The sequence below is a fragment of the Triticum aestivum genome, chromosome 1D (genome assembly GCF_018294505.1).
Source record: "Triticum aestivum cultivar Chinese Spring chromosome 1D, IWGSC CS RefSeq v2.1, whole genome shotgun sequence".
In the NCBI taxonomy this organism is placed as follows: Eukaryota; Viridiplantae; Streptophyta; class Magnoliopsida; order Poales; family Poaceae; genus Triticum; species Triticum aestivum.
Genome location: NC_057796.1, coordinates 67567319 through 67578964, shown reverse-complemented (window position 1 = coordinate 67578964; position 11646 = coordinate 67567319).

Below are 11646 nucleotides of genomic sequence, written 5' to 3'. Positions count from 1 at the left end.
TACAGATTTTTTGGAGTCCATGTACTTACCGTATCACGTACCTCCTCTTTCTAGGATTCTGGAGTGTTCCGGAAGGTTTCTTTGATGTGTTCCTCTAGTGTCATGGTTTGAATAATATTGGTTTCAACACTAATAGGCGTACCTGAGATATAGTGGTTAATTTTTGCCCATTGGCTACCTTCGGGTTAGTACCTTCAACATTATTAATTTTGATAGCTCCAGAGCGATAAAACTCTTCGATAATATATGGTCCTTCCCATTTGGAAAGAAGTTTTCCAACAAAGAACCTAAAACGAGAGTTGTACAAAAGAACAAATTCCCCAACTTTGAATTCCCTCTTTTGGATTCTTTTGTCATGCCATCTTTTAACTTTTTTCTTTAAACAATTTGGAATTTTCATAAGCTTCGATTCTCCATTCATCTACTGAGCTAATATCAAATAACCTCTTTTCACCGGCAAGTTTGAAAACATAATTAAGTTCTTTAATTGCCCAATATGCTTTATGTTCTAACTCAAGAGGTAAATGACAAGCTTTTCCATAAACCATTTTATAGGGAGACATACCCATAGGATTTTTATATGTTATTTGGATGATGCACTTTATTGCAGCTAATGTTCATCGGGAAAGCTATAATCAATAGATAGTGTGTCATCAAGAATATTCTCTAACCTAGACAAGTTATCAGCTATGGGGTTCTCAGCTCCTTTTCTATCAGTAATATGTAAATCAAATTTTTGTAGCAAGAGTACCCACCTAATGAGTCTAGGTTTAGCATCCTTCTTTTCCATAAGATATTTATAGCAGCATGATCGGTGTGAAAAATTACTTTGGAATCAACAATATAAGATCTAAATTTCTCACAAGCAAACACAACTGCTACAAATTCTTTTTCGGTAGTAGCATAATTTCTTTGGGCATTTTCTAGAGTTTTGCTAGCATAATGAATAACGGTCAATTTCTTATCAACTCTTTGTCCTAGAACAGCACCGACAGCATAATCACTAGCATCACAAATAATTTAAAAAGGCAAATTCCAATCAGATGGTTGAACAATAGGTGCAGAAGTTAAGGCTTTCTTGAGTGTTTCAACGGCTTCTACACAATCATCATCAAAAACAAATGGAACATCCTTTTGTAAGAGATTAGTAAGAGGCCTAGAAATTTTAGAGAAGTCTTTAATAAACCTCCTATAGAAACCAGCATGACCAGTTCAGAAATTTTGTAGGACATGACATTTTCTCAATTGCATCAACTTTAGCTTTATCCACCACAATACCTCGTCCAGAAATTTTTATGCCCCAAGACAATACCTTCATTAACCATAAGTGGCACTTCTCCCAATTCAAGACAAGATTAGTTTGCTCACATCTCTGCAAAACTTGATCAAGGCTGCTCAAGCAATCATCAAAAGAAGTTCCATAAACAGAAAAATCGTCCATGAAAACCTCAACAATCTTTTCACAAAAATCAGAGAATATAGCAGTCATACATTTTTGAAAGGTAGCAGGTGCATTGCATAAACCAAAAGGCATACATCTATAAGCATAAGTTCCAAAAGGACAAGTAAAGGTGGTTTTCTCTTGATCAGGTTGTGAAACGGGTATTTGAGAAGAACCAGAATATCCATCGAGGAAGCAAAAGTGTGTGTGCTTAGATAATCTTTCCAACATTTGATCAATGAAAGGCAGAGGGTAATGATCTTTTCTAGTTGCTTTATTTAGTTTTCTAAAATCAGTTACCATTCTATAGCCAGTAACAGTTCTTTGTGGAATAAGTTCATTTTTACCATTTGGAACAACAGCGATACCTCCCTTCTTAGGGACACAATGAACGGGACTTACCCATCTACTATCAGCTATGGGATAGATTATACCTGCTTCCAGAAGCTTAAGTATTTCAGTTCTTACCACTTATTTCATCTTAGGATTCAAACGCCGTTGATGATCAACAACGGGTTTAGCATCAGGTTCCAAGTTAATCTTGTGCTGACAGAGAGTGAGACTAATGCCCTTAAGATCATCAAGAGTATATCCAATAACAGCACGGTGCTTCCTCAGAATTTTCAATAATCTTTCTTCTTCATGTTCTGAAAGGTTAGTATTAATAATAACATGATATATCTTTTTCTCATTGAGATAAGCATATTTCAAAGTGTCAGGCAATTGTTTTAATTCAAACACAGGAGCACCTGTAGGTGGAGGATGACCTCCTAAAGTTTCAATAGGCAAATTGTGTTTGAGCAGAGGTCGTTGTTCAAAGAAAATTTTATCTATTTCATTTCTTTCATGCATATGCATATCATTTTCATGGTCTAGCAAATATTGTTCCAGTTGATCAGTAGGAGGCACATCAATAGATGCAAGACCAATTATTTCATCCTTACTAGGTAGTTCTTTCTTATGAGGTTACCTATTAAACTTGGAGAAATTAAACTCATGAGACTCATCACCAAAGCTAACACCGACAGTTTGCTTTTCACAATCTATTTTAGCATTAACGGTGTTCAAGAAAGGTCTACCAAAGATAATGCGACAAAAATCATCTTGTGGGTAACCAAGAACTAGAAAATCAGTAGGGTATTTTATTTTCCCACACAAGACTTCAACATCTCTAACGATCCCAAGTGGTGTGATGGTGTCTCTATTAGCAAGTTTAATAGTAACATCTATGTCTTCTATTTCTGCGGGTGCTATGCCATTCATAATTTTTTGGTATAAGGTAAAAGGAATAGCACTCACGCTAGCACCTAAGTCACATAAACCATGATAGCAATGATCTCCAATTTTAACTGAGACAACAGGCATGCCAACAACAGGTCTATGTTATCTTTATCATCAGGTTTGGCAATTCTAGAAGCTTCATCACATAATTTATGAAGTATTCATGCTGTTATTTTATCATTCTTGGACATAAACTCTGTTGAATAAGTTGAATTGCAATTCCTTGGTGACTAAGAACATAGGTTGTTGAGTTTCAAGAAAGTTCATTGTTTGAACCTTAACATGTGAATTGGTTGCTACTATAACATGAGAAGTATTATAAGAAAAAATTGTTGTTATGATGCTAGGAAAAGTGATTGAAATTGTCATTGATCAAACTTGTGCACTTTTCTAGCATTCACACTTCATAAATTATTTCGTTTATCATTTACCTACTCGAGGACGAGTAGAAATTAAGCTTGGGGATGCTGATACGTCTCCAACGTATCTATAATTTATGAAGTATGCATGCTGTTATTTTATCATTCTTGGATGTTTTACAATCATTTTATAGCAATTTTATATCATTTTTTGGGACTAACCTATTGACCCAGTGCCCAGTGCCAGTTGTTGTTTTTTGCTTGTTTTTTACATCGCAGGAAATCAATATCAAACAGAGTCCAAACACCGCGAAACTTGATGTAGATTTTTTATGGACCAGGACATCCAAGATGGGCCAGAGTAGCACTTGGGGGTGCCCCGAGGGGGGCACAACCCACCAGGGCGCGCCTGGGGGCCCAGGCGCGCCTAGGTGGGTTGTGCCCACCTCGGTGGCCTCCCGCACCCCCTCTTTACCCTATAAATTCACAAATATTCCAAAACCCTTCGGGGTTAACCTAGATCAGAAGTTCCGCCGTTGCAAGGCTCTGTAGCCATCGAAAACCAATCTAGACCCCGTTCCAGCACCCTGCCGGAGGGGGGAATCATCTCCAGTGGCCATCTTCATCATCCCGACGTCCACCCCAATGAGGAGGGAGTAGTCCACCCTCGGGGCTGAGGGTTTGTACCAGTAGCTATGTGTTTAATCTCTCTCTCGTGTTCTTTAGATGTCACGATCTTGATGTATCGCGGGCTTTGTTAACATAGTCAGATCATATGGTGTTTTCCCCTCTCTATCTTGTTGTGATGAATTGAGTTTTCCCCTTTGAGATTTCACTGTTATCGGATTGAATACTTTTATGGATTTGAGAACACTTGATATATGTCTTGCAATTGAATACTCATGGTGACAATGGGGTATCGTATTGATTCACTTGATATATGTTTTGGCACTCAACTCGCGGATTCCCGAGGTGACATTGGGGTAATCTATGCATAGGGGTTGATGCACGTTCTTGTCTTTGTTTCTCTGGTACAAATCTTGGGGCACTCTTTGAAGTTCTTTGTGTTGGATTGAGTATTATGAATATGAATTTGCTTTGGTGGTATTTTAGTACGAACTCTAGGATAGATCGAACGGAAAGAATAGCTTTGTGTTATTTTAGTACGGACTCTTGAATAGATCGAACGAAAAGAATAGCTTTGAGGTGGTTTCGTACCCTACAAACAATTTATTCTTATGTTCTCTGCTAGATAGGAACTTTGGAGTGATTCTTCATCGCACTTTAAGGGACGGTTATATGAGCCTATTATATTAGCATTGTTGAGAGGTTGCACTAGCGAAAGTACGGACTCTAGGCCTTGTTTTCAAGCATTGCAATACCGTTTTTGTGCCCGTTTACTATTTGCTACCTTATTGTTTTTATTTATTCAGATTATAAAAATATATTTCTACCATCAATATTACACTTTTATCACCATCTCTTTGCCGAACTAGTGCACCTATACAATTTGCCATTGTATTGGGTGTGTTGGGGACACAAGAGATTTCTTGTATTTGGTTGCAGGGTCGTTTGAGAGAGACCATCTTCATCCTACACCTCTCATGGATTGATAAACCTTAGGTCATCCACTTGAGGAAAATTGCTACTGTCCTACAAAACTCTGCGCTTGGAGGCCCAACACGTGTCTACAAGAATAAATTTGCGTAGTAGACATCAAGCTCTTTTCTGACGCCGTTGCCGGGGAGGTGAGTGCTTGAAGGTATATCTTTAGATCTTGCAATTGAATCTTTTAGTTTCTTGTTTTATCACTAGTTTGGTTCGTAAAAGAAAACTACAAAAAAATGGAATTGAGGTTGCATCATATTATTTATTATCTTTATAATATCTTTCTTGAAAATGATAGTTCGGAAAATTGTGCTCAATTGTTAGAATAGGAAGTCAATAAAATGCTTGGCACAAAATATTTGAATGATGAGCATGATTGCAATGTTGTTAGTGTGAATTCTTTGAATATCCAACATGCTAATGATGATTGCACAAGTCATGACAAAAATGTTTCTTATAAGCATGTCACTTTTTGCGGAGTGAATTGGGAGTGCCTTTGCACACCAAAAAGGGAAGATAGATTTTGTAAGAAGCATAAATATTTAGAAACGAAAAAGTTGCAAGAAAGGCTAGATGATTGTGCTGAAAGATGTAATTCTTTTGCCATCCTTGTGAACTTTGCAATGAACTTGGTCATTTAAATCTCCACTGCAAATTATTTCATGATCAAATCGTGTCCAAAAATTGTGATAACTTGATTACCCTTGAGCATCATAAAGAGCTTAGTCTTCTTTTGGGGTATGAAGAAATGAAGCGTATAACTAAGGGTTTTCCAAATCCCGAGAGATTTCTTGATTTTGATCTAGAAGAAATTTATATGTTTTGTGCGGTAAATTGCATTGAGAATCCTTATATTGCCAACTACTTAAAGACAAGAAAATAGATGGAGTATGAAGACAGTACTAATGAAAAGGGAAATGTTTCCCAATACCATCCTAGTGTTTATTATGATGAATCAGGTAACGAGGAGGAGCTTCCTATCCAATCAATCTCTTCAACAAGAAGCTTAAAGAAATTAATTAAACCCACACATGATGTGGTGAAGAAGAAGAAAAGAAGAAAGAATAAAGGTAAAAAGGTATCTCTCCCAAATAATGTTGCTCCTATCACCATTGTGCCTCATGAAAGTGAATCAAATATGTTGATGGAGGATGATGATATTGAGTATGATTTTGTGATACCTACTACTTTTTGTAATGATTATGATTGGGAAGACAACGATATCCCTTATGATATTGAAAATCTTTTTAGCACTTGCTTGGAAGAATATGATAATAATGTTTGCTATACTATTGGTGCCATTCATGCTATTGATAAGAATGATTGTGATGATATGCAAAACCACAAGCTTGGGGATGCTATGTTTAATGAGTATGACATGTTTGAAGATTTATTTGCTGGAAATAATGCTTGTCCTAAGCTTGGGGATGCTTTGCTTAATGAATATGATCCTTTGATTCCTTCTACTTTCGATAAGAAAATTTATTATGATGATAGCATGCCTCCTATTTATGATGATTACATTGATAAAAGTGGGTTTGGAAGAGTGTCAACTCTAGGTAGTAGTGATCCCACTATTTTGGAGGGTGTTGAATCTTATTACAATATTGATGAAAGTGGATTTGGAGAGGTCATGACTTTATTTAGTGATACATCCACTATTTTGGAAGAGGTTTCAATTGATTATGACAATGAAGTTGCTATCTATGATGATTATTATGATGACATGTATGCCATAAAGAGTGATAAATATTCTATGCTTGTGCATCATGAAAAGAGTGTTGTATGTGATGGTTATATTGTTGAATCCATTCATGATGTTTCTGATAATTATTAACATGAAGGAACTTATGCTCTTACATATCTCAATAATATCAAGTTTCTTCTCTCTGTGTTGATTGTTTTGAAGTTGCACTTGTTTTGCCTTCCTATACTAGTTGATTCTTGTTCCCATAAGTTGTTTGCTCAAAAAATCCCTATGCATAGGAAGTGGGTTAGACCTAAATGTGCTAGTCATATGCTTCATGATGCTCTCTTCATGTTTCAATTCTTATCTTTTATGCGAGCATCATTGAACTCATCATGCCTAGCTTAAAAGGCATTAAAGAAAAACGCTTGTTGGGAGACAACCCAACCCTTTTACCTACTGTTTTTGTGTGTTCACATGATTATACTACTGTATTGATCATGTTTTATTGCTTTTGTTTCAATAAAGTGCCAAGTAAAGCCTTTAGGATCATGTTGGGTGATAGTTGTTTTGATCTTGCTGAAAAACAGAAACTTTTGTGCTCACGAAAATAAGTCTCATTTTTAACAGAAGAGTGATTTTGAGTTGATTATTTTTGCAGAAGTTTAATATACAAATTTCTCACGTGGTACTAATTGTTTCATAATTTTTGAAGTAGCATAAGTATGGTAGTTATCCAGATCATTACAAACTGTTCTGTTTTTGACAGATTCTGTTTTCGATGCATAGTTTGCTTGTTTCCTAGTTTCTATGGCTTATATTGCTCAATATAAATTGTGGAAATAATATGCTACAGTAGTAATTGTGTGGAAACAATTATGAATCTTGTCTTTGACAGTACCAAAGTGAAATGGTTTGCTCTTTATCATACTAACATATCTCACGAAGTTTCGTTAAGTTTTGTGTGATTGAAGTTTTCAAGTTTTGGGTGAGATATCGATATGAGGAGAATAAGGAGTGACAAGACCCTAAGCTTGGGGATGCCCGAGGCACCCCAAGGTAATATCCAAGGAACATCCAAGCAACTAAGCTTGGGGATGCCCCGGAAGGCATCCCCTCTTTCATCTCCAACATTATCGGTAACCTCACATGGAGCTATGTTTTCGTTCGTCACATGATTTGTGTTTTGCTTGGAGCGTCATTTTATTTTGTTAGGATTTGTTTTCTGTTAGCTATAATAATGTTTTGCATCTTTTATTTCAATAAAGTGGCATTGATAGCCTTTGCCATGCTTATTTTGCAAGTCTACATGTTGCTGTTTGAAAACAAAAAGTTTACTGATGTTGCAAAAATTCCCTAGAAAAGTCAGAGTGTGATAAAATGTTGAAACTTTTTGCATAATAAGCTCTGATAAATTTTCTACAGTGTGGTAGAATTTCATAATGTTTGGAGTTAGGGAAGTATTGATACTCTTGCATTCTTTATAGACTGTACTATTTTGGCAGATTGCTATTATGTTTGCATTGTTTGCATATGTTTGCTTGTTTAATGATTCTATTTGAGGATAGGAGTATTAAATATGCAGAGGCATTTAGTGTGCAATGTTGAATACTAATTTTAGTGATTTACTACAGTAGAGAATGATAAGATTTTTGCATTGGTTTATACTAACTTATCTCACGAGTCCATGTTGAGTTTTGTGTGGATGAAGCTTTTGAGATTTAGGAAAACCGTGATATGAGAAGAATTAAGTAGACACAAAAGCTCAAGCTTGGGGATTCCAAAGGCATTCCAAGATAATATTTCAAAAAGTCTCAAGCATCTAAGCTTGGGGATGCCCCGATAGGCATCCCACCTTTCTTCTTCAACAATTATCGGTTAGTATTGGTTGAGCCTAACTTTTTGCTTCTTCACATGATGTGTGCTATCCTTGAAATGTCATTTTGTTTTGTTTTACTTGTTGTTTTAATAAAATACTTAGATCTGAAAGTTTTTAAATAAAATAGATTCCTCAAATAGTTGCCAAGGAGGCTAAGTAAGCGGCATTCACATCGCGTCAACGAAGCCCTTTTCTTTGGAATTGCTCTTGTGCTTCACTTATATCCTATGAGTAAATTGTTGAAGAAATTGAGTGTCATGAAGTTGAAATCATATCATGCCTAGTGGTAGCTTCACATTGGGTTTAGAAAATGAAATCTTTTGAGGCTTGACAATCACAATTTTGGTCATACAAGCAATTCACGAATAATTAGTATAAGGAAGAGAACTTTCACATGCAAATACGCTATCTTGAAAATCTTTTGTGATTGTGAGCCCCCATCAAAATATTATATGACAAAATTGTTGACGTTGGACAAGGAAGACAACGTAATGATTTATGTTTGTTCATATTCACATAGAAGTTATATTGTCATAGATCCTTCAACATGTGGTGCTTGCCCCCCATCTTTGCTAGCCAAAAATTCCGCACCAAGTAGAGATACTACTTGTGCATCCAAAAACCCTTAAACCCAAATCTTATTTTCAAGAGTCCACCATACCTACCTAAGGATTGAGCAAGATCCTTCAAGTAAGTTGTCATCGGTGCAATAAGGCAATAAAAATTGCTTCTAAAAGTGTTAGATCATTTAGTGTAAGAGAAAATTGAGCGTTGTACGAACTTGTGATGGCAAAGAATAAAAGCGACAGACTGCATAATAAAGGTTGCTATCATAAGGGGCAATATAACGTGACATTCTTTTGTACTAAGGGGTTGAGCTTACAAACAAATAAGCGCATGGCAACCTCTGCTTCCCTCTGCGAAGGGCCTATCTTTTACTTTTGAGTATTTACTTTTATGCAAAGAGTCAAAGTTTTTCTCTCTATTCCTTTTTATTTTTCTCTTTGGCAAGCATCATGTGGTGAGGAAAGATCTAGGCACATATGTCCAGTTGAATATGGGTAGCGAGTTATTATTGTTGACATCACCCTTGAGGTGAATACGTTGGGAGGCAAAACAATAAGTCCATATCTTTCTATGTGTCCTGTTGAAACGTTTTGCTCATGTGTATGTGGTGAGTGTTAGCAATCATAGAAGACTATATGATGGTTGAGTATGCGGAGCTCTTACTTAAACTCTGTTGAATAAGTTGAATTGCAATTGCTTGATGACTAAGAACATAGGTTGTTGAGTTTCAAGAGAGTTCATTGTTTGAACCCTAACATGTGAATTGGTTGCTACTATAACATGAGAAGTTTTATAAGAAAAAATTGCTGTTATGATGCTAGGAAAAGTGATTGAAATTGCCATTGATCAAACTTGTGCACTTTGCTAGCATTCACACTTCATAAATTATTTCGTTTATCATTTACCTACTCGAGGAGGAGTAGAAATTAAGTTTGGGGATGCTGATACGTCTCCAACGTATCTATAATTTATGAAGTATTCATGCTGTTATTTTATCATTCTTGGATGTTTTACAATCATTTTATAGCAACTTTATATCATTTTTTGGGACTAACCTATTGACCCAGTGCCCAGTGCCAGTTGTTGTTTTTTGCTTGTTTTTTACATCGCAGGAAATCAATATCAAACGGAGTCCAAACACCGCGAAACTGGATGTAGATTTTTTATGGACTAGGACATCCAAGATGGGCCAGAGAAGCACCTGGGGGTGCCCCGAGGGGGGCACAACCCACCAGGGCACGCCCAGGTGGGTTGTGCCCACCTCGGTGGCCTCCCGCACCCCCTCTTTACCCTATAAATTCACAAATATTCCAAAACCCTTCGGGGTTAACCTAGATCAGAAGTTCCGCCATTGCAAGGCTCTGTAGCCATCGAAAACCAATCTAGACCCCGTTCCGGCACCCTGCCGAAGGGGGGAATCATCTCCGGTGGCCATCTTCATCATCCCGACGGCCACCCCGATGAGGAGGGAGTAGTCCACCCTCGGGGCTGAGGATTTTACCAGTAGCTATGTGTTTAATCTCTCTCTCTCTCTCGTGTTCTTGAGATGTCACGATCTTGATGTATCGCGGGCTTTGTTAATATAGTCGGATCATATGGTGTTTTCCCCTCTCTATCTTGTTGTGATGAATTGAGTTTTCCCCTTTGATATTTCGTTGTTATCGGATTGAATACTTTTATGGATTTGAGAACACTTGATATATGTCTTGCAATTGAATACTCGTGGTGACAATGGGGTATCGTATTGATTCACTTGATATATGTTTTGGCACTCAACTCGCGGATTCCCGAGGTGACATTGGGGTAATCTATGCATAGGGGTTGATGCACGTTCTTGTCTTTGTTTCTCCGGTAAACATCTTGGGGCACTCTTTGAAGTTCTTTGTGTTGGATTGAGTATTATGAATATGAATTTTCTTTGGTGGTATTTTAGTACAAACTCTAGGATAGATCGAACGGAAAGAATAGCTTTGTGTTATTTTAGTACGGACTCTTGAATAGATCAAACGAAAAGAATAGCTTTGAGGTGGTTTCGTACCCTACAAACAATTTATTCTTATGTTCTCCGCTAAATAGGAACTTTGGAGTGATTATTCATCGCACTTTGAGGGATGGTTATATGATCCAATTATATTAGCATTGTTGAGAGGTTGCACTAGCGAAAGTACGGACCCTAGGCCTTGTTTTCAAGCATTGTAACACCGTTTTTGTGCCCGTTTACTATTTGCTACCTTGCTGTTTTTATTTATTCAGATTATAAAAATATAATTCTACCATCAATATTACACTTTTATCACCATCACTTCGCCGAACTGGTGCACCTATACAATTTGCCATTGTATTGGGTGTGTTGGGGACACAAGAGATTTCTTGTATTTGGTTGCAGGGTCATTTGAGAGAGACCATCTTCATCCTACACCTCTCACGGATTGATAAACCTTAGGTCATCCACTTGAGGGAAAATTGCTACTGTCCTACAAAACTCTGCGCTTGGAGGCCCAACACGTGTCTACAAGAATAAAGTTGCGTAATAGACATCAAATAACATGCCCATCAATATTTTCTACCAGGAGATCTTTAACCATAGGAGCACTAGGTTCTACTTTAATTTTCTCAGAAGGTTTAGGTGCTTTAGTATTACTTTTGCGAACTATAGTTGAGACCTTAGCATGTTCCTTTATCCTTACAGGGAAAGGTGGTTTTTCAATATAACCAGTAGGCACAACTGGATCAACATTGTAAATGATAGTTTCATCTTTAACCATGACCGGTTCTTTAATTTCTTCTTCAATAGGGGGGTGATATTTAAACCACTTCTCCTTAG